The 27,693-nt window shown below is 44.6% G+C and overlaps 1 protein-coding gene across 4 annotated transcripts in view; it reads right to left on the bottom strand.

Annotated features, from left to right (window-relative positions):
• Otud7a (OTU deubiquitinase 7A) overlaps positions 1-27,693 on the bottom strand; it is a 304,503-nt gene that overhangs the window by 216,320 nt on the left and 60,490 nt on the right. The window contains exon 1 of one of the 4 annotated variants that reach the window (XM_076544128.1): positions 3,230-3,432. The exons of the other annotated variants lie outside the window; for them this stretch is intronic. The gene's annotated coding sequence lies outside the window, so the exon portion shown is untranslated. Of the gene's footprint in view, positions 1-3,229; positions 3,433-27,693 lie in introns of those variants that run through there. 4 annotated transcript variants of the gene reach the window in all.

The following is a 27,693-nucleotide window of genomic DNA, read 5'->3' as shown; positions in this document are numbered from 1 at the left end:
TATACAGCAACACCATCCTCATGCCCCCTGCCCTCCACTGCATATCACGTGTGCTCTCATGTGTATCACAGGTTCTCACACACATATGCATGTATGCTCCTCAGGTCCACATCCTGGAGAACCTGACAGTACTAAACATCATCTGCTTTCCCTTTTTTATTAGTGATTTAAGAGTGTCATACAACAGTTTTGATTGTATTTGCACCCCTTTCCGCAACTCTTTCCAGATCCACCCCTACTTCCTGTCCACTAAACTTTGTGTCTTTTTTCCTTTCTTTTTTAATCCTTCAAGATCAATTTGTGTTGCCAAAATATTCTTGGATATGTGGTCTCTCACTGGCGCATAGTTGACTTTCCAGGGACTACACTCTTGGAGAAAACTGATATTCCCTCTCCCAGCAGCTAACAACTGCCAGTAGCTTCATGGCTAGGGATGGGATTAGGTGCCAGCTCCTTTCTCCAGGGTGAAATTAGGTCTCCTCAGGTTGTGTGCATGCTTTTGCAACCACTGTGAGTTCATATGTGCAGATGCTCTGCTGTGTCTAGAAGAAAATGTTTCCTGGTAGTCACCCATCACCTTTAACTCTTATTATATTCCTTCTGCTCACTCACTTTTCTGCAGTGATCCCTGAAACCAGGGAGATGAAAGGAGGGACAATGTAGATATTCCCCTTATAGCTGAGAATTCTTCAGTCTCTTGTTCTCTGCACCTCGGCCAATTGTGGGTCACTGTGTTAATCACCATCTACTGTAAACAGAAGTTCCTCAGATGAGGGCTGAGAGATGCAATGATCTATGGGTATGATGATATGTCACTAGGAGCTGGTTTAATACTATGTCCATTTAGCGGCATCATAGTGGTAGGTGCTCCCCTAGGGACTATGAACTGTCTGGTTGTATGTTCTCAATCCAATAATGGTGCCAGGTATTTCATCTTGTGCAGTGGGGCTTAAATCCAATCAGAAAGGGGTTGGTTACTCCCATGATGTTCATGCCACTATTACACCAACGATCAGGTCTTATCAAACCAGGCATCACTGTAGCTTTCAGGGTTCACATCTTGGTATGATTGATGGTTACTTTTATCTTCCAGTAGCTTACATAGCACCTTTCAGCACTAAGAAATCTAACCAGTAGGGATGAAGCTTTAAGGAAAGTGCCAGCTTGATTTTGTAATGCTCAAATATGAGGTGTCTTCGCAATAGAGAAGGTGTCCATCAAGTTCTGGAGGGTTAACAGGAGCAATACAATAGCCAGCAATGTCTGTAGGTCTATGATACCTCACTGACAAATACTCCACTCTGAAAGAAATAACCCGTTTCTGGCATTGGGATTTTTCTTGTGTCTAGTAGGGCCATTGTTACTCTGTTATAGGGTAACTCCACTTTAATCCCCCGCTCTCTCTGTGGCTTCCATATATATTTTTTTCAAAAGGCCTTTGTTTTCTGTCTCAAAGACTCAACTGCTTAAAAACTAAGATAGAAATATACATAGACTCAAGTACATCATTCCAAAGGGCAAAAGGCATCCACTCATTCACTCACTCCACATTAACCACACTATGGACGTTACACTAGGTGCTCAATGCATGTCAGAGACATAAAGACTCTTGCCACAGTGCTGGCTCCATACTAGTAGATGAGACCAGCCAAGCAGCAAACAATAGTGTATGAGAGTGTCCATATGTCTGCCAACAAAACAGTGGACCTGACTGCAAGGCAGAAGAGTGGGGAGGGCAAGCTTTGAAACTCAAGAGCCTTCCAGAGAAAAATGCATTCATGTTAGCGCTTGGAGAAGAGGGTAAGGTCAGCTGCCAGAGATCTAGGAGAAGACCCATTGCTGGGATTTTTCCTTTTTAGCAAAATGTGTGGCTTTCCTCCCACAGAAGGAGGATAGCACTCTCCCAAGTCCTTGGAGCTTCCGCTGATTTCTCAGTTTACCTTTTTGGGTTCTGCCCAAAGAGTTCTAAGCAAGGTCTGGGGGCAGACCTCTCACACAACAAGACACCTGCAGAGAGGCTAAGGGCAGGATCCTGGGGTGGGAAAATACCACAGCCTGAAGTAGTAGAGAGAACGGAAGGGGAGGAAGCACATAGATGGAATGGTGGAAGGTAAAAAACAAAACAAAAACAACCAAACAACCAAACCAAGCATCTTCCTTGTCTCTGGCCTGTGTCCTGCCTGGGAAGGCCAGCTCCTGGGGTGCCGTGAGCCTGAAGAACAGCCAAGCTCAGCCAATCTGGAGAATAAGCAGTTCTTAGATACAGAAGTTTTAATGGTCATGTCTGGAACAGTGGGGCCTAAGGGATCTTAGTCTCTCTGCTGGGCTACAGAGGAACAGGTTTGCTGTTCCAAGGGAGGCCTAGGCAGAGATTCAGCATCAGAACAAGGCCCAAGAAGAATGTTGTGGCTAGAAAGATGGACTTGGAGAAAACAGGAGAGAGGAGTAGAGACATAGACACACATATACACACTGGGGGGGGGGCAGGGGACAGGGAGGGGAGAGGAATTATTGTCCAAGTATCACATCCAAAGACCCCAGGGTCACCTGAACCCTGTTGCAAGGTTGTCCTGCAGAAGCTCCATAGGTCAGCAGGGGGTGCTCTGTAGTCACAATGCTCATAAAGGACACCAGAAAATGGCAGTTGGGGAAAAATATGCCATGCAGAGGGGTGGGTGATTTCAACTAGATTACTTAAGATGACAAGGATTGTGCCCAAGTCATTTTTGGTTGCTATAACAAAAGACATGAGAATGGATAAATTATATGAGACAGGCTTATTTTGGTTCACAGTCCCAGGGGCTGGAGAGTAGAAGAAGCAACGCCCCCAATGGATGAGAGTTTGTAGGCACTGGGCAATAACGATACCTTCTGATCGCTTTGAAGCAAAATTTATTAATTATAAAACAAATAGAGGCAACGAATGGCCACAATTAGTAGAGATGACTACTGGTTTTTCCTAAGACAATAGTAGAGGTAGGTGGGCAGGGTGTGCACCAGATGCTGGAGTCAGCCCAGCAGGCAGATACCTGATCCTGTGTTCATCCTGAATGTGGGGACAAAGGTATCACATGTATATGATGCAACTGAACTTCCAAATATGCGTTTACATCTTTTTTCAACTGCTCCTTTAAGAATTCTGATAGAGCTTCTGGTAAACTTAAATATTTCTGACTTAAAGTATTTCTGTAAATTTTCATCTTTGGAGTATTTTTCACTTGAAACATACCTTTGCTTTTCTGATTAGAAACAGCTTCTCTCACTCCAAATTTATTGTAGCCTTTCTTTTCTTTCCTTTTTAAATGTAGGATTACGGAATAATGGTTTGTACCATTTTTTTTCATTTGTATCTTTGAGAATCCTGTGGGTCTTCCCCACCCTTTTCTGTGACAGAAGGGCAAAGGGATCACCCTGGCTACCCCGGATGTTCTCATGGGTTTAGAACCTGGCAGAGTTCTGCATCTGCCTCGGAATCAGCTCCAGACTATGTCACGCCTGTTCCACATAGCCAGTGCCAGAGATATTGAATAAACCCTATCAGTTATCCTATCACTGTGACAAATATCAGAGAAAAACAATTTGAAAGGAGAAAAGATGTATCTCTGGCTCCCATTTGAGAGCACTTGCTGTTCTTCTTGGGGACCCAATTTCAGTCCCCAGCACCACGCCACATAGCTCACAACTGACTGCAATCCCAGCTCCCATGAATGGGCATCTGCACTCATGTCACATACCCACACGCAGCCACACATATACACATGTCTTAGTTCAGGTTTTACTGCTGTGAAGAGACACCATGGTAACTCTTAAAAAGGAAAACATTTCATTGGGGATGGCTTACAGTTCAGAGGTTTGGTCCACTGTCATCATGGTAGGGCACAGGGAGGCATGCAGACAGACATGCTGGAGAGGTAGCTGAGAGTTCTACATCCACAGGCAACAGGAAGTGACAGTGACCTCAAAGCCCAACCCTTGTGACACACTTCCTCCAACAAGGCCACACCTACTCCTACAAGGTCACACCTCCCTCTAGTACCAGTCCCTATGAGCGTAGGGGGCTATTTTCATTCAAACTACCATAATACACATACTTAAAATTAAAAACAAATCTTTTTAAAAGTATCGACAATCATAACTACACATGGTACATGCTACTGAGGAGCAGCCCCATCCTTCAGCAGTGCTCCTTACTAGGCTGGCCTCGACATTAAAGGCAAAGCCGATGGAGACATGGATGGTGCTGTTTCTGAACTGAGCCCTCATGGGAAGTAGCCAGGCCATGAGGACAGAGTAGAGAATGAACACTGCTATCAAAGAAATGCATTTATTATTATGACATGAGTGGGTTTGCTATGAAGTGGGGTCTGTGCCTTCTCTTCTCTGCACTCTTTTACTCAGCTATTCTCCTGCCTCCTGTCAGAGGGTGACATGGAAAGATCATCACTGGATGATCATGCTAGTGTGGCCTCCCAGACTCCACGATTGGGATCCAGCAAGCTCCATTCCCCATGAATTACTGTCTCGGGCATTCTATTATAGCCACACAAAGTGGACTAATATGTGGCCCAATCCTGTTAACCAAAGTCAACAAAGATTAAGGGTCACAAGCTTTACATCATATGAAAAGTCTGCTATTACATAACTACCTTGTAATTGATTACTTTACTGAATCCTGTCATAATTCTAATTCATTACACAATTTAAGACCCAGAACAACGTTTGGGAATTTATTTTCATTCTCCCTCCCTTACCTTGAAACTTACTAGATTCCCAAGCTCTAATGGAGCGGGAATGTTTAAATGGGGCAGGGGATAGAAGGATAGAGTGATACCTTCTTGTCCTTTTGTCTAAGAGCAAGTGTAGGAGAACAGAGTAAAGCAGGGATTGTGGGGAGGGATAACTCACACTACAGCACTAAGGGCCTTTGACAATGCCATACAGAAACCAATAATCATAGAATCTTTAAGTGAAATTATCCTGTAATGGAGGGACGATGCCTCTCCTAAGACACCAGATGGTCAACCCAATACCAGGTATAAGTTACCCCTGACATGTTGCTCAGTGGCATCCCATAGACACCACAAACATTATAGGCTATTGTCATTGCTCTTGGTTACCCTCTAGAAACTGATGATAAGACCCTTTTGCTGAAGATCACATTCTTGAGTCATGGGAATTGAAGAAAACCAGCTGGTACTGACTTGGAAACTTCATCCATATGGCTAGCTTTCATAGTGCTACAAGGTTCTATGCACACTACTAAGGATAAAAGGAATCAGCAATCTTACCCAGATACTAGCCTTTCAAACTACAGTAATAACTAGCCTAGCAAGATATGCCCACTGTTGCAAAGGTACCATGAATGTTATGAGAGTATCTGCAGTGGTTCAAATGAGAAATGTCCCCTATAGAATCCAGTATTTGAACACTCAGTCTCCAATGGGTGACACTGTGTAGGAGGCTTAGGGGGAAGTATGTCATTGGGGGGGTGCTTTGAGCATTAAGAACCATGTGGCACCCCCAGTTCTCTTTGCTTTGTGCTTGCAGTTAAGAGTATAAGCTCTCAGCTTCCTATTGCTGACACCATGGCTGCGGTCTTCTGCCAGACCTCCCATCTGTGATAGACACTTATCCCTATGGAACCACAAGCCCATATAAACTCTTCCTTCTCTAAGTCGCCTTGGTCATGGTATTTTATACAACAACATAAAAGTGACTACTACAGTAATGTAAGACTTTCTGACTAGACTTAAAGCCTAGTTCACGAGAAGGAACTTACGCCTGGTACTATTAACTGGGCTGAATGAAAACCTATGGCTAGCTAGATCATGGGCCCTAGGGGAGAACCTAATAGTATTTTTCTGCTAACTGAATATAGTAATTATCAGATGCCTAAGTTTTTATCTTTTTTTTTTTTTTTTTTTGGTTTTTCGAGACAGGGTTTCTCTGTGTAGCTTTGCGCCTTTCCTGGAGCTCACTTGGTAGCCCAGGCTGGCCTCGAACTCACAGAGATCCGCCTGACTCTGCCTCCCAAGTGCTGGGATTAAAGGCGTGCGCCACCAACGCCCGGCTCTAAGTTTTTATCTTTATGCTCATAGATAAGTGCATTCCTCAACCCTCATTATAAAAGCTTCTTTTTTGCAGTAGATGGTGATTTAATCTAGAGATGTACAACTGGTCAACATTCATAGAATAAGAGAATGCACTGCTCTGTCCTAAATGGGACATCTATATCATACCTCCTCTCTACAAATGTGGGGATCATCATGGTAGAGAGGGAAGAAAGATTGTAAGAGCCAGAGATAGTGACATCTGTAGGAAAACAGTATTTGCTTGGCATGGCTGAGCTACTACATACATGCATACACATGAACTCACAACAGCTGGGATGTGTTCACAAGACTGTAAATATTAAACTAGCAAAATCCCACATAGGTAAGAGAAGGGGTCATGGAAGTCCCACCGCTAGTGAAGGGAGCCACTGTCAACTGATGGCTGTGGGGGCAGGGGAGTCATTTTTCTCAGGGATGTGACCTCTGAAAGGCTCGCCACACTCCAGTGGATGGTGCCACATCCATGTACATGTAAGCAGCTTGAAATGAACCCCATGGGTTTAAAATTAAGATCACAGGAAGTAGGGAGGAAAAAGTGGTAGGGGATAAGGGAAGAAATGTAGGGAAGGGAGATAGGGGAGGAAATGTATTGAAGGGGTTGGGGAGGAATTGTAGGGAAGGGATTGGGGCAGATTAGATTCAAATATTATATGGATTATGAAATTCTAAAACAATAAACATATAGGAAGATAATCTTTAAATAATTAGATGAATGAATGGATACTCTTGGATTTCCAGATAAATTATCATATTGATTGCAAAGAACAACAGTTATCTTCTTAATATTTATACTTTTTCTCTTTTTGTAAGAATGCATTAATATAATCTTTCAGACACTGAGAGATATGCATGAAACTTTGCATTAATTCAGCTGTTGATGGTAGCGGTATACCAGAGAGTCTTAGAAACAGGGACCACAGAAACACACAAGTTGCCTTAAGAAAACAAAGCCAAATGCCCCAAGGGCCAGATCAGACTGGGGTGGGGGAGGGGCAGGCTGCAGAGCACTGACAGTTCTGCTACACTAGGAGGCACTCACATGGTTGTGGTCTGCTCTTGACCCCATTTCTTGTTTTCTATCTAATAATTTAGATCATCAGATACAGCAGCCTGGCTTCTGTGCTACAGTTACATCGCTTCAGGAGAACACTCTCAAGAAACTATTTTCACAATCTCAAAAGACTTACTATCCTTCAGGTACCTTCCTTGGGCCACTGGATCATCCCTAGCTACAGGTGAGAGACCTGGTATGAGGGGATGGGGATGGAGTGGGGAGGGCAGTATCTTAACAGATATCCCTAGGCTATGCAGGGGGCGGGAGAGGCCACCTCCTGAAGACTGACCACCTTCAGCTTAGAGACTCTGGTGGACCTTTTCATGGAGGATCATCCAACAATGGAGAGCACCACTCTGCAGCACCAGGAGTGTCCCTTCCTCAGTACCTGCCTGCCTCCTAGTGTCCCAAACCGAGTCAGCTGCCAGGCGACTTCAGGACTTTCCTGGGGCTCTCTTCTTTTTCCCACTCTCTCTTTCCTGACATGTCTGCAGCAGCAGCTCTATCTCCTTTCTGTCAGAGTGGTGTCCTTTTTCCACGGCAGATGTGGTCCAAGACTCTTTCAAATAATGGAAACTGGGAGTAGACGGAACTGTATAGATTTTATTCTTTAGCCTACCCATATACATCTATGATAAAGTTCAATTTCAATTTGAGGCAATTAGCGATTAATCATAACCAATCACAAAAAATGGAATAATTACAATGATATATTGTAATAAGCATTGTGTAAACATGGACTTTCCCACCTACTATTTTCAGACCACAGTTGATCAGCAGACACTAGGACTGGAAAGAAAAGCTGCAGATAACAGGGTTTTGTGTAGGTTATTTAAGCCTAATTTCGTCTGCGTTTGTCATGTGACTTTTCCAGGGGCGATGTGAGGAAACATCTCTATATTTATCTCAGATAGAAAAGGCATTCCGACAAAAGACTCTAAGTATAACTTAGAGAACCAATGAGCTTTCAGGATTATCAGTGACCAAAAGCAGCTATGTTACCAGGAACTCCCTTGGTAACTTATGGGTAGTTAATAACACTGACCCCTGCAGTGTCTCATGTCCTGTCCTGTGCCAACCCCAAACAACACGGACGAAGAGTCTCCTGGGCAACCTACAGACAACCACATCACCGAAAAGTATCACCCACATCAGTTGTTTAGACCTACATAAACTTAGAGGGAAGAGGCACCTTTTGAGGATCCCTTGAAGCTTTGTAAGTCCCATGGGCCTCTAGAACCTCCTTCTTCCTCCACGAGGGAATGTTAAGATGCTGTCTCTTGGGAGGGTCTCCTGCAGGATTAGAATTGCTCTGATTTAAGTCATTTTAGCCATGTCCAACCCAGAGGAAACACAACATCCTAGAGGGCCAGGAAACCAAAGTACAAGGCCTGCCTCCAGAAACTGATTCGGAAGGACTCTAGAGAGGCCCTGAGAACCTCCTCCCCAGTGCATCTCAGAGCATTGATTTCATAGACAAGAACGTGGAGGCTCTGAAAGGAGAGGCTGAGACTGAAGATCAGGTTTTGACTATATATTTATGATCAGTGTGTGTGTGTGTGTGTGTGTGTGTGTGTGTGTGTGTGTGTGTGCTGTGGATATTGCTCTATATAAATAAAACACTGATGGCCAGTGACCAGGAAGGAAGTAGGTTGCCAGGCAGGAAGTAGGTGGGACAAGGAGAGAGGAGAATTCTGGGAAGCGGAAGGCTGAGGAGGGAGACACTGCAGCCACCGCCAGGACAAGCAACATGTAAAGACTCTGGTAAGCCACCAGCCATGTGGCAAGGTATAGATTTATAAAAATGGGTTAATTTAAGATAAAAGAACAGTTAGCAAGAAGCCTGCCACGGCCATACAGTTTATAAGTGATATAAGCGTCTGAGTGCTTATTTTATAAGTGGATTGTGGGACTGCGGGGTTTGGGGAACCTGGAGAGAAGCCCTCCAGCAACGTGTGTGTGTGTGTGTGTGTGTGTGTGTGTGTGTCTAACAACAATCATAAAAGAAAAAGAAGTCATGAATTTGAGAAGGGGTAGGGAAGTATGGTAGGGGTTTGAAGGAGTAAGGTAAAGGAAAGAATGAGTGATGTAATAGTATTTAAGTTAAAATAACTAAAATAATTAAAACAAGAAGTTAAATATAAAAGGAGAACAAAAGAAGAGAGATAGGGAGGAAGGAGAGAGGAAGGGAAAATTAGACCTATAACTAAAGAGCTTAAACAAAATAAAAAACAGCAAAAGAAAATCAAAGGCTCTCTGAAGATCAGGAGCAGTTTGACCTCAGATAGACAATGTCTGGACTTAACATGTGATCGCAGTTGTGGAATCTAATCACGAGGGGCCTCCCAGTCAATGTCACAGCAGCAACTCAGATGACACAACTGATTCTCATATTCCGCAAACCCTCTGAACTCACGGGCCACCATGTGCTCACGATGGCACTGTCTGCCCTGTGGAAGTCACAGAGGCTTTGGGAGTGGAGAACTGCTCCCACACCCCACAGAAACGCTATGAGAATCTGACAGCTGCGGCTCTTCCTGGTGATATTTACCCTCAGTAGCCATAGGAGGAATATTGGGCTGAGAAGTGGATGCTTCAGGTTCTAATTCTGATCTTTCAGTTCTAAGTGCCTAAGTGAATTATGTGGTCCCTGTGAAGCTGAGCTGTGTTAATGGGCAAAATGGGCTGGTGATTTTGCTTGGATTTTTCTATCCCATCCTACCTTGTGTTTTGGGCTAACTGCTATGTCCTTCCTTTTGAGTAGGAGTCAAATGAAGGCTTACATCTCTGTTTTTTTGTTGGAAGAATAGGAACTAAACAGATAGCTGTGACACAGGCATGTGACAGATGAGTAAGGTACCAAATGTCCCAGACCAGCATAGCATCTAAAGGCTTCCTATTCAGCTTTGTGCTGACTGTCTGTCTGACGTGGGTTTCTAAAATCAGCCACGAAGTGTGTCTTATATTAATTAGCCTTCAAGTGCATTGCAGACATCCCCCTGCTAAAACACTGCCTTCCTTGGGCACTCTTGACACTCTGCCTTAGCCCAGGCTTCCTGCTTCATCACTACGTGCTCTCAAAACCCTGCACAGAGCTCAGCTGGGGCTTCCTGTTTTCAGGAACATACTCCTCATTGCTTGCCTTGCTGAAGGCCAGAGACAGCATGCAGAGAAGAGAGAAGGTCACAGACCTGCCCCCACTCCAGCACTCACGCCTCACTGGAACTCTGGATTTCAACAACTAACTTCCTTCCCGACATTCCCACACACCTCAAATCACATACTGCTTAACTAGGCCTCTGACTTTGTACTCCACGCAGTCTGAAATTAGTTCCTCCTCCCTTCTCAGACTCATAAGTGGCAGCAGCAGCTATCCAGAGTCTCAATCAGCAAGCTCAAGACCTCCATTATCTTGTTTCCTCGGCTCCTCTACAACAGGAAAATTCAGCATCTGTTGCTCATTCTTCTACGTGCTCTCCACCTTCTCGCAATACCTGTCTACTCAAAGTTGTCTCTTACCTGGGTGACTGAGTGTCCACAGACAAACACCAGTGTTCTTTCCCTCTGATATGACTCGACACTTCGAGAGGAGGAAGAGGTGGTGGAAGTTTTGTGTGTATGTTTGAGTATGCATGTGTGCGTGTGTGCATTTGTGTGTGCGCACACGTGTGTGTGTTAAGAAGCAGAAAATAGTTTTATCACCTCTGATTTAAAACCTCACAATGACTCCCACCTTATTTGAGCCTAAATCCAAACTCCTCGGCCAAACATGGAGGATCTCCACCTGCTGGTGCCCTGCTTCCCTTTCCACAGCATTTTGGGCATTTTCCCACTCCACACTTGCCTCTCTGTATGTTGTTCTAGCCTCTCTCCTCACCCCTTCAGGTCTCCCTTGCCCATCTTCTCTGCTTCCTCCTCAGGCTGGCACTGCCTCAGCTTCTATCCCATCAGCCTGTTTAATTCTTGGCACAGCGTTCCTCACCACCAGAGGGGGCTCTTCCTGTCCGGACCCATCATCCCCAGGAGCTTCTTAGCACAGTCACCTGTGGGTCACCTCTGCAGCCTCAGTGTCTGCAACAGTCGATGGCCCCCTAGTGGCGGGTGAGACTGGCTGAGTTCGGGGTCGGGGGTGTTCTAGTGAATGAGGACCTCTCCCACCAAATGGTCACCAAGTAGCTGAGAGAGGTTAAGGGAGGGCTAGTGAATTAGGACTTTGACCATCATGTGACCACCGTGTGACTGGGAGGGGCTGAAGGTGGAGGGGTGTCTAGTGGATGAAGACCCAACCCTCCAGGGATATCTCTGCTCATATTCTTCCCTCCCACACTGTGGGGCATGCTGCCTCCTTCCTCAGAAACATCCATTCTACATGGAGAGTGCAGATTATAGGGCAACAGTGATGAATTAAATCAATGAAATTAAGAATTTCTGATGGATAAAAGCTATCTTTAAGAGAATAACACAAGATAGAAGAAAATCTCTGCACTATCAAGGGCAGTTATGTCACAGTCTCTTAAGAAGCAGATATATCTCCATCTTTCATCTCTCAGTCTAATGCCATGGTTCTGGAAGGGGTGAGGAAGTATTCCATTCTGATCATCCATGTGATCAGAGCTACCATCATAGGCTTAGAAGATGCCAAAGGTCCTTACGATTTACAAAACATTATTTCATTGCTTTCTAAAGTACACAGCTCTGATTAAAAATGATGTGGGAACTTTTCTTTTGCTATCCAGTCTTGCTTTGCAAAATGTCTGTATAGTTGACCTATTCCATTAGTTTCTTTTCTTGTGGTAAAATACCCGACTAAAGCAAGTTAAGGTTTGAGGCTTGTTTTGCTCACAGTTTGAAGGGATTCAGTCCATTATGATGGGGAAGGCCTAGGGTGGGGACATAAAGCAGCTGTTCCTGGTGGCTGTGTCTACAGTCAGGAAACAGAAGGACAAATGCTGGCGCTCGGTTTCTATTCTGTTTTCAACAGCCAGGGAGTCCAGCCCATGGGACGGTGTCATCCATATTCAGGATGGGTCTTTTCTCATCAGGTAAATCTCTCTGGAAAAGCAGTCATAAGCACTCCTACAAGGGGGTCTACAAGGAGATCCTAAATCAAGTCAAGCTGACAGGGAAGACTGACCATCACTGGTTCTCCCACATGGGCTCTTCTTGGTTCCTATTGACTTGGAAGAATTCCATATACATATACATATACATATACATACATACATACATTATATATATGTATATATATATATATATAAAATTTCTTGATATTGCAGCTATTTCCTTCCCATCTGTCACCCAATTGTAGGTGCTTTCCAAGTCAGCCTTAATTACTCTGAGAGTCTTAATTCTGATATGACCCTATCGTTTGTGTTCTTAAATCTTTATTTACAAGTCTTTATATTTTAGTTTCTCTCAGTTAAGTTCTCAGGCCTATATTACATGGTTAAGCCTTTATTATTTTTAACTTTTTGATGTGGTTTGGTATGGCTCCAGTTTGGTTTTCCTTTGTATATAAGATTTCCCCTATATAGGAAGTTTCAATCTAACAACTCTATTGATTTGTGGCTCTGTTTTAATGTATATTAAACTCTTGCCACATTAAAGTCTGTCTCCCAGCTCCCTCTGCCTATTTGTCTGTACTTGCCTCAAGACCACAATTGTTAATTACTGTGTATTTGTGGTATACCTTCATGTCTATCAAAGCAAGCTCTCCTTATGTGAGAAGTCAGTTGCTCTTTTAAAGAAATTATTGAATACCAAGCAGAAAGCAAGTGATAATCTCTGCCATACATTTAAATTTAAAGTGGTCAGCTGTTATAATTTTTTGAATCAGTCATTCTTGGTATACAATGGAGGTAAATTGGTAAATGATTCATTTACTTAACAAATACAACTAGATATCTGTTACTTATTGGCTAGCATTGCTCTAGATGCTGAGGCCTGAGCAGTATCAAAAATCCTGATCATGCCTTCATGAACTTACAATTGAGTGACAGAAATCAGGGGGTCATTTATGCATGTCCTCTTGCCAGCTCAGTGTCTGGAGAATTTTCTTCTACCAGGGTCAGGATAAAATCCTAGAAGCCCCCTCTAGCTCCTTGAGGGAATAAATGTTTCAGAAGGACAGAGTCACCCCTAAGCTGCAGGTAAACAGTATGAGCATCTCCCCTGGCTTTTATGAGAAACCCAGATGCACAAGTTAATTTACTCAAGATTTAATTCTGTAAAAAGTCAATGTATTTAGCTTAAGTGAAAGAGCCGGTCATCTCCTTCTCTCTCCAGTTCAGTCACTGATCTAACTGTGAATAAAGATCTATGGAAATGAAAGCAAAGTTATTGCTGCTATGAATCAATAAAATCTAGTTGTTTTCATTATGTTTAACATGGAAATGAAACTGTCCTACGAAAAGAGCAATCTGGGAGTAAAGGAGATTAAGATAAATGCAGATCTTCTGCTCCTCCCAGGTGAAGGGCTGACATGGCAGAGCCTTGGTGCAGGGAAATGTCTCCTCCGCTAGCCTCTCTCGGCCGTAGGGTGGCCATATGGTGGCACAGGTCCCATTCACTAGATCATTCTCCTGATCCTCTTCCAGCTCCTGGGTGACCAGATGATGACCCAGTCCTCATTCACTGAACACCCCACTCTCAGCTTCTCCCAGCCACATGACTGACTCCATGGTGGCTGGGTCCTCAATCACTAGCCACCTCTTCACCTTCAGCCCCCCCCCCCCCCCCCCCCCCCCCCCCGCCACACGGTAACCAACAGGATGGTCAAGGTCCTAATTCACTAGTCCTCTCTCCCTTAACCTTTCCCAGTTACTTGGTGACCATTTGGTGGGAGAGGTTCTCATTCACTAGAACACCCCCTAGACCCTTCCCAGATTAGCACATGGTGGCTGGGTCCTCATTCACCCAACTCTCCTTGTAGGAAAGCTGAGTTTCCTTGAACATCTGTGAAGTGTGCTTTCAGTTCTTCTCAGAAACAGTCCCAGCAAGCCCCTTTCAGATGCCCTCCCTGCTCACAGCCACTGTAGACACACAGCTGGCTGGGGTCAGGGCATGCTCCCAAGAGTTTGGGCTGAGAGAGAATCTTGGTGAGGATGAGAAAAATCAGAGCTGTTTGGTTGGGAGGACAGGCTATCTGACACGTTCAGAACTTCTTTGAGTAGTAGCTGGTGTTTAGTGGCAGGAATCACCTCCCATTGCGGGGGTATTTGTACACTAGGTGAAAATGTATTGCTATGATTGGTGTAATAAAAAGCTGAACAGCCAATAGCTAGGCAGGAGGTGAAGGCTGAACTTCCTGGCAGAGAGAGAAAGGAGGAGGAGGAATCTACGTGCGTGCCTGAGAGAGATGAGAGGAGACATGGAGGAAACAGGATGGGCAGAATGTGACAGAATGTAGATTAATAAAAATGGGTTAATTTAAATTGTAAGAGCTAGTTAAAAAGAAGCCTAAGCAAGCCAGGCGGTGGTGGCGCACGCCTTTAATCCCAGCACTCAGGAGGCAGAGCCAGGCGGATCGCTGTGAGTTTGAGGCCAGCCTGGGCTACCAAGTGAGCTCCAGGAAAGGCACAAAACTACGCAGAGAAACCCTGTCTCGAAAAACCAAAAAAAAAAAAAAAAAAAAGAAGCCTAAGCTAAGGCCAACCTTTCATAATTAATAAGTCTCTTGTTGTTATTTGGGGGCTGCCTGGCAGGACAGAGACAGACTAGTTATAACCACCAAGTACACACTTTCCTAGGGACAGCAGGCCCTGTAATACGAGGTTCAATGCAGCTGCACATACTGGCCACATGCCCCTTTTCAGAAGGTTTGGCAAATGCCAATTTAGCTTATTTATGAAGGGAGCTAGGAACACAGTCCCCAGTGGTAGAACATGCCTGGATCTCTCTAGGACTCTGTTTCTTCTCCATAGGACAAAGAGCACATTAAGATCTGATCCTCAGCCAGGCAGTGGTGGCACACACATTTAATCCCAGCACTCGGGAGGCAGAGCCAGGTGGATCTCTGTGAGTTTGAGGCCAGCTTGGTCTATAGAGTAAGATCCAGGACAGGCACCAAAACAACACAGGGAAACCCTGTCTCAAAAAACAAACAAACAAACAAACAACAACAACAACAAAATCCTGATCCTCAGAGCCCAAGGAATGCAGTCACTGGTCACACACCCTCCTTCAAATATAGTGTACGAGTTCTTTCTGGAAGCTTGGCTGCTGGGTAATTCTTTAACTGCCTTATGTTTTGGAGGCCCCATGACAAATCTGTGATGATGGTGCAACATCCTTACTTCATAGAAGGCTCAGCAGAGGCCTGGGGATGTGGCTCCAGAATCAGCAAGATTCACTGTAGTGACCTCAACCATACTGAACCTAAGTCTACAATATCCAAAGCTCTTCAGAGAAATAGAAGCATCTCTCTCTCTCTCTCTCTCTCTCTCTCTCTCTCTCTCTCTCTCTGTATATGTATGTGTGTGGGTGTTATGTATGAATGTATCTATTTATCTACCTATCTACCTACTTGTTTAGTTTAAGGAAATGGCTCACACATGTATACGAACTAGCAAGATCAAAATCTGAATGGCAGATCATCAGCTTCTCAGGGAACAGCTGAAGGTGTAGCCTGAGTTTAAAGCCACTGTGAAGGCAGATTCCCTTTTGCTTTGGGAGATCCGAATTGTTTTTCTCAAAGAACATTTAACTGGTTGATTGGCTGAAGCCCACCCACACGATGGAGGGAAATGAGCTGCACTCAAAATGTACTGATTTAAATGTCAATAACTTGTTTAAGAAACCGTAACTACCCTTTACAACCATGTTCAGATGTGTCTGACCAATTAGCTTGGGATTGAAACCCAATCAATTTGACACATAATGTTTAGTATTGTGACCCCAGAACTGAAGAAGAAAAACCATAGTAGTCATAATCATTAAAACTACCACAATATAACAGAGAATTAAGGTAATCAGTAAGCCACCAAGTTAATTTATATCACAGTTTCTCTGCTATACATAGTATAGAAATTTCCATTGAACTTAGTGATTATTTTCAAAGATCACTGCTACATAAACATGAAAAATAAAAGAGATATGCCAAGTTGATCAGTAAAGACTTCCTAGAAGTTTGACTTGAGGTGCCTCATTGGTAACTGAACCTTCCTGGAATCTTGTACGCAATCTCAGGAGTAGGTAGGGGGTCTGTTCATTATTTCCTGAGACACCTCGCTGTCTGGTATTTAATGTCAACTTGACAAAGGCTGGAATCATTTGGGAAAATATCCTACCAGACTGGCTTGTGGACTTGCCTGTGGTGCTTGTTCCTGACTGGTGATTGATGTGTGACAACATAGCTCCCTGTGGGGGTGCCATCCTGGTCAGGTGGTCCTGGCAAACTGAGAAAGCCATGGGGTGCAAGCTAGTAAACATTTCTCCATGGCCTCTGCATCAGTTCCTGCCCTTACTTCCTACAATGATGGACTGTGATGTGGGAGACTAAGTAAAATAAACCATCTCCTCCCAAGTTGTTTTTGGTCATGGTGTTTTACCACAGTATTAGAAACCCTACATCAGACACCATTTCAGACTACCACAGTCTCCAGTAAGCTGGGTGAGGAGTGGCAATTCCTTCTTTATTCTTCTCTGTGTTACAGAATAGAACACAGATCCCAGTTCTTGTAGGAAATTTCCTTTCTTAGTCTCCTTACAAGTGTTGATTCTCACTGGAAACAAACAAGCACTTGCTCCATCAGCATCATGCCTGTGCCCTGTTGTTGGGTCTGTGTCACTTTGCATTCCCAATGACTCCTATCTTGAACTCAGAGTCAAACATAATGCTTCTGAGTACCTTTCCAACAACCAAACAACACACAATGGGAAGGCACCATGCAGCCTGTTGACTCAGTGAAATCTGAGGGATGGTAAAGTGTCATCTTAGAATCAGTGAATTATGACATTGAATTTATTACTCTCTTCATAGGCCATTCCTTCAGACTACAGATTTTTCCAACATGGCCTGCAACCCCTTAACAAGAATGTTTCTGGCCTCTGGGCAGGGTCACCACACTCTTCCAGAGTCTGCTCCTGCTGCTAATGTTCTGTTCTAGCCAATGAGCCTGTCTTGGTTTCCCAGACTTAGGGCCTATTCATAGCCACATGCTCCCCATGCAGCCTGCACTCCATAGGCAATGTGGAACTTCAAGGAGGAGGATAGAATGTGCTGAGAACCATGAATGCCTTTGAGGGCTCCTATGCATGATTGTCCCACAGGAATTCATACAGTGTGCACGAAACTACCTCGAGAAAGGCTGTGCTGTCATTTATGGTCACCTATGATCTTATATCTCACACTGCAGATTGTTCATTTCTAGCTGACATTTCCTTTTCTAAACATAAGCCATCTACTCTATAATGCTCTGACAACATAGCTCAGTTCTCCTGGGACAGAAAATTGCCAACACAGCCCCTTCCCTCTCAGAAGTGGCCCCTTTTGAACAGTGCCTATATATAAAATTGTAAATATTTTTCTTTTCTTTCTTTCCTTTTTTTTTTGAGACAGAGCCTCACTATGTAGCCCAGGTTGGCCTTGAATCAGCAATCTTCCTGTCTCAGGCCCTGACTTCTGGGATTACAAATGTGAGTCACCATGCTTAGCTAAGGACATCAATTCTTAAAGCACACATCAGTTCACTGACATCTCCCACTGTCCTTGCATTCTTCTTCATTTTCAGCACAGTCAAAATTAAGGGGTTTAAAGCTGGAACATGACAGCACCTCTAGAACATACTCCTCACTGTCCAAGAACCAAAGTTCTCTTGAGCTTTGCTTCAGCAGTAGAGGTCATCTGAGAAAATCTCCACTGGTGGACAGCTCAGACCAGACTCCTTCCTGGAGTGAGTTCCTGAGCCCTGGTGGAAGGCATGCTGGGCTGGATGGAGCCCGGCTCCATAACCTCCTTTAGTGAACATCTTTCCTTGCTTTCCTGCAGTACTGAACACCAGGCTGTACCAGCAGTGCATTGCAATGGCTCAGGACATCTCCAGGAAGCTTTTCCTCACAGCCAAGCTCAGCAACACTTACAAGAACTTGAGTGTGATTCCCTTTTCCATCCCACATGGCTCCCAGGAGGTTCACAGGTATCTGGTAGCCCTTTCAGTTCTGTTATCTCCTTATGTCCTGTTTGCCTTCTTCACTAGAGGACAAGCTCCCCAAAGTCAGTGTCTTTTTTCTTGCTCCCCCCCCCCCAATTGTGCTTCCAGCTCCACTTCCATTTAGGCTGTATTGTGAGCAATCCTGTTGCTTAGGTCACATCAGTAAAAGATATGTCTAGTACTCAAAAGGGAGTGATTGCCTTCTCTCCTCTACTTAACCCCAAATCTCAATTCAGGCTTACAAAATTTAAGCTGCCATTCCAAACAAAAGATGTACTGCAATTGCCCAAAGGAAATGCCAGTCTGGGCGTATCTTCATGTGCCCAGTGCTCTGACCCTTCTTCCCAGGACATTCTCCATGGAATACTTCATTACTGTACTAGTGCAGCCACACAAGATGTGGCAGACTGGATGGCTTCAGCAGCAGGTGCTTCTTTTACAGATGTGCAAGCCAGAAGTTGAAGACCATGGTGCTGGCGAAGTTGGTTTCTCCTGAGAATTCTCTACTTGGTTTACAGACCAACTGTGTCTTCATCTGACCATATCTGCCAGCTGTCTGAGGACCCACTAAATGATATCATTTTAATATAATTACCTTAATGTAGGAAGATTCTAAGATCTCAAAATATATGAATGTTCATGTCATATTATATGGTGTACTATTTATATTTATACTACACACACCTTTTTCTTATTTTTTCTTTTTCTTTTTTTTCTTTTGAGATAGGGTACATCTACATAGCCCTGACTGGCCTGGAACTTGTGAGCAGAACAGGCTGGCTTCAATTTTGTTATAATTCATCTAACCTCTGCCTCCTAGTGCTGAGATTACAGGCATGTGCCATTCTGTGTCTCTTAACTCATCCCTCAATGAGGTATAATGAATGCAATGTAAATTTTTACTGTACTTACTGCCATGCTTAGGGGATAATGGCAAGGAAAAAGTCTCTTAATGTTTTGTATAGATGCAATTTTTCAAAATATTTTGGCTTGAGCTGGAGAGAAGGCTCAGTAGGTAGAGGTGCCTGCCTCCAAATCTGACAAGCTGAGTCGACCCCTGGGACCCACATGGTGGAGGAGAGAACTGGATTCTGCAGCTGTCCTCTGACTGACACAAACATTCCAAGCACACACAGGGATGTGTAACAGTAAAAAAAAAAACCTGGAAACTGCACATGTGAAACACAACTGGACAAGTTTGAAGACCCAGTACCACTGGAATCACATCTAGGGTACTACAGATTGAAGACTTCAACATATAATGTGTTCTTGAGGGGCTTAGTCCATAACACATATGATTATACCAGCAATTGGCCTGGAGGTGGCTCCATTTTGGAGATGTGGCTTTTGAAGAAGTGATGCCTGGGAGCTGACTGATGCCCTTACCCATGATTCTGAAGTTTTCACTCAACAAACACTTGCTAAGCACTACCAGTGCCCACTGTGCCCTTGCTATCCAGGTACTAAGAGTGTCTGTGGATGAGTCACAGTTTACAGGCTGGGATTACAAAGTGAAGGAATGTGTGCTTAGGACAAGGACAATCCTAAGTGTCATCTCTAGCATCAACAAGAATAAAAGCACACATAAAATCACCAATGTAAACTCTGGACCAGCAGTATTATGATGTCTGGGCAGTGCAAAGGACAGAGAAGAGGGCATCTCTCAGGTACCAGCACTAATATCCTCTAGCTGCAGCAAAAGTGTACCAAGGAAGAACCTAAATTGAAGGAGGATGACCAATAGGAAACATGCTCCAGTCTTGTGTATGTTGGAATTAGACTCTGTGGCTCACTGAAGCCTGGCCAAGATCCCTGCTTGCTCACCATGTGAGGATGGCAGAACACCTATGGTGGGTGTTTTGCTTCCTTGGCCTCCAATGACTATGAATCAGCAGGAGGCCTAGAAAGAGTCTATCCACTCTGGGCTCCTGTCACTACTCAGATCCCTGTGTTTGAGGGACTGTCTATTATGTCAGTAGGCAAACTGTAGGCCTCCTCATGTCTAGGGAGATCTGTGATATCTTCTCTCATGATGCCCTAACACAGAGACCGAGCCCCCCCCCTCAACATGAGGAAGAGTGGTGAGGCCTAAAGCCACCCACATTGGACACAGTTGGGTCAAGAGGCAGAAGGCATATGGTGGTATTGGCTAAGCTGATGTGGCTATAGAGCCTGTTGAGAAGTGAGCAGGGTATGAAGAACACCAAGGCTTGAAGGTAACCACACATCAGTCCAGAGAAAGCATCATCTAAGTAGAGGACATGGTTCCAGGCCCAGAGGGAGCTGGGGCCATGGAGCTCTTCAAATGACGCAGAAGCCATTATGGCTTCTGGTGGACCCAAAAAAGATAAGGCAGAAATACGGGCTCCTGCATAAAATTGGAGGGCCTAGACTACAGGCCATGGAGATGTTCCCCAAAGTAGCCCCATAATTGTTCCTCAAGTGTAGATGAAAAAACACTCAACAAAGAAAGCAAGATTCTCCACTGCCTGACCCCTGAGTGGTGTATGGGCTTAGGTTATATCATGGCTTGAATGCTTGTGTCCCTCAGCACAATTGTGTTTGGAGGTGGGGCTTCTGGGAGGTGATTAGTCTTAGATAAAGTCATGTGAGTAGGGGCCTCATGACAGAATTAGCACCCTCACAGGAAGAAGGTTCTCTCTCCCTCCACACACATGCATGGCAGACAGGCCATGTAAGGATACAGCAAGAAGGCATCCACCAGCAAAGATAGAAGCAGCTTCTCACTTGACACAAAATCCACCTATGCCCTGACCTGTATTTGTTGCTTTTAGAACGAAGAAAGAGAAATGTCTGCTCGTTAAGCTACTAGTCTTTGCTTGTCTGTTAAACAGACCAAGCTTATTAAGTCAGACAAGAACCCAGGTCTTTCTGGCTTACACCTAAGTTTTTACAAATGCGTGGATGACTACTGTCTGACCCAGGATGTAGGGTCCCATTCAGCCAGTGAGTCACAGGCCAAGGGAGGTCCATGGCCTAAACATATAGGTAGCATCATGGGGTCCAGTATCTCTTTATATATAAGCTAAACTTGCCTGCAGGTTAACCATGGCACTCACATTGAACTCTGATCCAGGAACCATACCTGATTCACAAAAATGGAGATGAAGTTTATTAGAGCAGAAGCCACAGGCACTGGGTAGGCTGGCATAAAGTTCTGATAAGCTGAGACTTGGCATGGTATTTGTGGCCAGATGACTATAAATAACACAAGCCCTGAGTGTACACTAAACGACCACCATGGCATATGAATAGATGTCTCTCATGAGTGACCACTCATCAAAAGGGAGCCTTGGCTATCGGACTATCAGCCTCGCTGGTACTGAGGGACTTCAGGTAGGTATTGCTGCTTCTTGGGACTTTCAGAGTCTGTTGAGCACAAGAACAACATAGCTCATGCTCTGCAGCTCTTACACTTCATCCTGTACTTGTCATACATTATCTCATGTCATCCTTGAGCACTCAGTAGATCACAGTCAGCCCCACTTGCAGATGAGTAACAGAGAATGATGATGTTATTAATTTGCATGAAGATAGACAGGAAGTGATAGGAAAGTGATGGAAATCCAGGTTCATTGTTTGCTCTCTCCCTTTAGAACAATTAGCTAACACTCACCTATCTACCCACTCATCCATCCATCCATCCACTTCTTGATCCTACCATATACCATCTGTACCCTTGATGGGATGGGTTATGAAATTCAGCAACATATACCCTTCAGAGCATGAAAGTGAAGCTAAGAGGGAGGAACATTTTGTTTGTTTGTTCTGGTTTTTGTCAATTTAACATAAGCTAGAGTCATCTGGGAGGAAGGAACCCCAATTGAGGAAATGCCTCCACCAGACTAGGTTCTAGGAAAGTCTGTGGGGGATTTTCTTGATTAATGATTCAGGTGGGAGGGCAGGTGGTTCTGGGTTATTTAAAAAAAAATGAAACCTAGCAAACCACAGAACAAGAGCCAGGAAGCAGCTCCTCTCTGTGGTTCTGGCCTCTGGTCTGCTTGAGTTCCTGCCTCGACTTCACTCAATGATGGACTGTGACATGGAAGTAAAAGCCAAAGAAACCCTTTCCTCTCCAAGTTGCTTTTGATGATTGTTACAGAGGAAGCAAACTAATCTACTGACTAAGAAGCACATGGTATATCCACGTTTTCAAGGACTCAAATCTACAGATAAGGCAAGTTCTCAGTAAAATGCAGCAGGTCTGAAGGGCAGAGAGGAGGCAGAAAGGAGTCTCAAGTACATATCTGGGCTAGGCAGCATTTCTCTGGGGATGATGAGCACAGGCCTACTTGACACACCACCAAAGCTGCAGTTTTCTACCTGCAGCAGGAAAAGCTCTCTTGCTGCAGGGGACACTGTTCTTTGAATCCACTCCAAGACCCACAAAGACATTACTACACTCCCTAACCAAGGGCAGAGCCCTGCTCAGTGCAGCCCACACCAACCCAAATTCCATGGGGTATTTATTCCCTATGCTCTCATTTCCAACCATTGTCCTCTACAAACAGCTTCTGTTGCTCGAGTAGATGTTGTTTTCCTTCTTTGTCTCATCAGCACAAATTCATCCTTTAAACGTGAAAACAGTGGTCAGTCTTGGGAAGGCCTTCTGCGCTAGCTATGATGGCTCTGTGTCTTCTCAGTTAGCATTCATGTTAGGGCACTCATCATTCCCACCACCAGTCTGGTGGAAATACAAGGTGGGCAGTAGATTTTGTTCATTAGTGTCCCAGAGTTTTAGCTTAGGACTTCAGATGAGGCTGGACTGAAGGATGGATGGACAGACCAATGGATAAGTACTCCTGAGTAGGGTAAAATCACTCCTGATGTAGGTGAGGAAGGTCAGGGAAGGGTTGGAAATGCAGTGGGTAGGGACATACGATAGGACCCGAATGGCCCTGGCTGGGCTGATGTGGAAGTTCAGGGCCCACAGGCTGTCAGGAGCTGGCCTGTTTGTACCTGAGGTTCTGGCAGATATGCAGACCTTGAGTATCACCACCCTCCCTGTGTACTCAGCATAGTGAGCATCTTAGAGATGCTGAGCCTAGAGCGCACCATGTTAGAGAGGTCTTGAGGCCTTAGGATTGTATGATGTCATTAGGAAGGACTTTCAGGACCCAGCAATGCAGCTAGCAGAGACAGAGAAAGAGCTGCCCCAAGGTTTCTGTTCCTGTTTCATGGAGCCAGGCCTGGGTCTCTGTCCCTTTCTGTTCCCAGGTCCTTCTGGTCAAAGAAACTTCTTATTAACAGAGATCTAAGCAGAGAGAGAAGCTAGGAGCAGCACCACACCTAGCTCATATTCAAGAGAACGGAGGCCCAGGGGTTAGTGTGATTGCTCCTAAGACTCACGGTAAGCAGAAAGCTGAGCTAACTCTTCACTTCTACCTACGGGAGCTAGCCATTTCACTGACCACCCAGGCTGCAGAGTACTACAAGTCCACTGATGGACTCCACTGGTCTTCACATGCTAGGTCAGAAAACAACAACAAATAGAAATCAATCAATTTTAATTTCTCCCCCAATGCTGCCTATTATCCAGCAATTTCATTATCTGAAAAGAAGAGAATCAGGTTTCTACAAATTGTTACAGAAAGTGGATATGACCAGCAACTCCACCCTGTAATTAGTTCTCCTAAGGAACAATTACTGGGGCACTGGGGTAGAGCCCAGGCGGAGCATGGATCTGAGTCAGCCTCCTGCTTGCTCTTAGGCAGATGCAAGGACAGAGCCTGCCTGTAGCTCTTGGGCATTGGGTATGGGAGAAGGTGCTCTGCCCACAGCCATCAGACAGGTTTCCAGGACTAGCAATGACTGGCTCCCTGCCCAACAGCAGGTGGCAGCAGGAGGTCCCAGAAATCAGAATCCCCAGAACCCAGTCCTTCCAAGACCTGAACAGCTGGAGGCTCTACCGGACAGTCCTGGGCTGTTCCCAGCTGTGCTCATTCAGGCCAGCAGTTAGCATGCCATCACAGGCGTTTTCTCAAATGGCGTAAAATGTCATTACTGGAGTAAGAGAAGGATTTTAAAGTATCATTTAAAAGATAAATTACAGGAAATTGTCTACTTGGTAGGTGTTAAGATTTTCTATGGATGAATTGGGGCAGGGAGAGAATATGCACATGGGTGTTGTGTGGGAGTGTACACAGGCAATATGAGATTGTTAAGCTACTTTAAATCTATTACTGAAAACCAAGAGAAATCAGGATGCCTTTAAATCTTTAACCTATAATATATGGAGGCTCTTCTTTATATTACAACATACTAAGTAGGATAGTTATTATAAAATTAAATGACAAATACATGTATACACACATATATGCATATTTGTTCTAAAAAAGTATCATCCAGTCATCCACACAGGGAAGGCTCAGGATTCTCACAATGGGATGATAAATTATACATATGACATGCTTTTGCAACATACAAGCTTCGTGTGCTAACAGTGTGCTCTTCTTCATTTTGCTAAAAAAGGATAATAGTGTTCAGCTACACATTATATATGCCAAGATTCACATTAGAAGTAAAGTTACTGCTGGGACAGATTGGAGTTGTGAGATTAAGAATTCTACGAGGCACACATGATACCTCACAGGCAAAACAGTTTATAGAAAACTGAAGAAATACAATCATAGTTATTTGTGTAGCTATTCAGACATTGGAAGGTAATCACCATCTCTCTGGTACAAAGACCCTGAATGATGCTTTCAAGATGGTCTTTTCAAGCCTGAATTCAACTGAGAGCTGGGTAACCACTACCTGGGGTCCCCAGGCCCCATGGTCTGGAATTAATATCCAAGGCCAGCTCCCTGGGCTCTGGGCACCTCTGGGAAAATTTAGGTCTGAGTCAGAGAAGGGTCAGCTGGCAGAACTGCTGACTTTTGTGTGTAAGATCTGACAGAAGGGCAGTTCTAGGAGGTGAGAATGCCGAGTTGAAAGTTACTAATCTACACAATCAAAGATTGTGTTCTAGGGGAGACAGGAGCTCAGAGGAGCTTGGGCTTCCAGGTCAGTCAGCAGACAGCAGACTGAGCTGTCATTTTCTGACTTATAGCCCACAAAGTGTCTTGCCTCTAACCATACTGAGACCCTGCTCAGACTATGGAGATAAGGCAACTTTCACATCAGTCTGTGATCAAAATCCTACAGCGAAAAATAAAAAGTAAAAGGTCATTTTCCTTCTAGTTATTCTACAATTCACAAAACACTTTTTAAGCTGAATACTGAAAAGCCTTTGTATATTGCATTGGATGCTCATTACTTTTGTCTTTAAGCCACTTACTGCTGTGTCCCTGCAAATCTAATATCAACACACCACTCTCCCTGCACAGCAGTCCTGGAGCCGTCCCTCCTCGCTTACTCAGGACAACGGGAGCCAGAGCCTGGGTGAAATGCCATTGTGTCCCTAGTCCTGAGGTTTCCAGAACTGTCCTTCGAACCCGAGGCTGGCTGGCTGAGGCTGTTGGCCTCATCTCAGGAAGTTTCCACAGAAAATCTGAATCATACAATCACCACTGTGACCATCTGTGGGCAAGGCTCTAACGCTGGTGAGTGCCAAGGCCCTGGTGGGGCAGGGTCAGGAGGAACCCTACGGAGACTCACAGCACCACAGATGGATAAGGGCACCAAATGCAGAGGGGAGGGCCGGCTCTAGCATTCTACAGGGGTAGAATGACACAGGGGGTGTCAGGGGGTTACAATGATTCAGGATGTAATTTGCAGTACTTGGAGGGTCTGAAGGTTCCCAGCACATGAAAATGACAAATGTTTTGAGCTTGTCTGGTGCTTTGAGTGAGAATGGCATCCAGAGGCTCACATACTTGATTACTTGGTCCTCAATTGGAGGAATCTTTTACAGGATTAGGAAGTGGGGCCTTGTTGGAGGAGGTGTGTCACAGGGGCTGGCTTTAAGTTTCAAATGACTCCACCAGTCCAGGTGTGCTCTCGGCTTCCTGCTTGCAGATCAAGATGTGAGGTTCCTAGGGAGGTTGCTGCTGCCATGGCCTTCACTCTGCCATCATGGACCCCAATCCTCTGGATGTGTAAGCCCAGTTAAACACTTTCCTTTATAAGTTATCTTGGTCATGGTGTTTTATCCCAGCAATAGAGAAATAACTAACACAAGATAATTACACACCACATGTAGTTGATTATCTATAATAATAATCATAAATATGTACAAATATATGTCAATTAAAATGCAATTTAATTTAGGAAAAGACACCTTCTATCATGATCAATAAACTCTGAACCTAGAGAGGCATGATGCAATGGTATGATAGGTCTGCAACACAAGTCTGGTGTTTCCCCATGGTGGCTGAGATGGGTGGGGTACCTGGGGACAAGCTTAACACTCTAAACTAGAGTGCGCTGGAGTGTGACTGGAGTATGAAATAAACATAGCTTGTCTTGCCTGAAATCAATTAATGCAACTTAGTTTTAGTGCAGTGGTCAAGGTTACAGTACAATTTCACATGACTTCTGCTTTTAAGATTTATATTATATATAATTATATAAAATATAATATACGTGTGTCTATATGTATAAATAGGACTCTACACTGACTCCTGAATGATACAATGGGGGTCCAAGGGAATTTTTCCCTTACTGAATCTCAAAGCTGGCTCTCCACTCCCTCCTGCTCACCCTTTCTGTGACCATTCTCCTCTCTTCCTACCCTCTGCTAAGGACTTCAGTATGTGGTACTGATGGGGTCTGGCCACTGCTGCTGCATACTTCCCCCATCCTCCTCTCTTTCTCATGATGAGACTATGGGCAGATTGGGTCAGTCCCAGCCATGCCAGAGGTCCCTGTCCACAGAAGTCATCAATATGATCACGTCGATGACTCCATGGGCACCATCCCATCAGTGCACTTACCCCCCACCCTGTGTGTGTGTGTGTGTGTGTGTGTGTGTGTGTGTGTGTGTGTGTGTGTGTGTGTGTGTATCTATGATTAACGCTAAGGACTAGGTGTGTCAATCCACCTGTAAAAAGTGAAGCCCCTGCCTCTGTAGACCACTGGGGCCTAAGCACTGATGTGCTACTATTGCGAATTATAGAAGAACAGTTCACAATTTAGACAAAAGGTATCATTAACAAAATAGTGGGGAACCACCATCCATAAAAACTGTGTAGGGGCCAGGGAAGAAACCAGCTATCAGGAAGCAGCTGGGTGCTACAGCAGCTTCTCAGCCAGGGAATCCTAAGAATGGCCAGGAACCATTCCAGACCTTATGTTTGGTCCCTCCCCAAACATAGCCCCAGGAAGGTCATAGGAGGCTGTTTAACCTTGAAATGGAGTCCAGGATCAGGATGAAGGTTGGAAGCTAGACCGTCCCCTGTCCCTGTATCGCCAG

The sequence above is a fragment of the Peromyscus maniculatus genome, chromosome 1 (assembly GCF_049852395.1).
Source record: "Peromyscus maniculatus bairdii isolate BWxNUB_F1_BW_parent chromosome 1, HU_Pman_BW_mat_3.1, whole genome shotgun sequence".
Lineage (NCBI taxonomy): Eukaryota > Metazoa > Chordata > Mammalia > Rodentia > Cricetidae > Peromyscus > Peromyscus maniculatus.
This window is presented reverse-complemented; position numbering and strand designations above follow the sequence as displayed.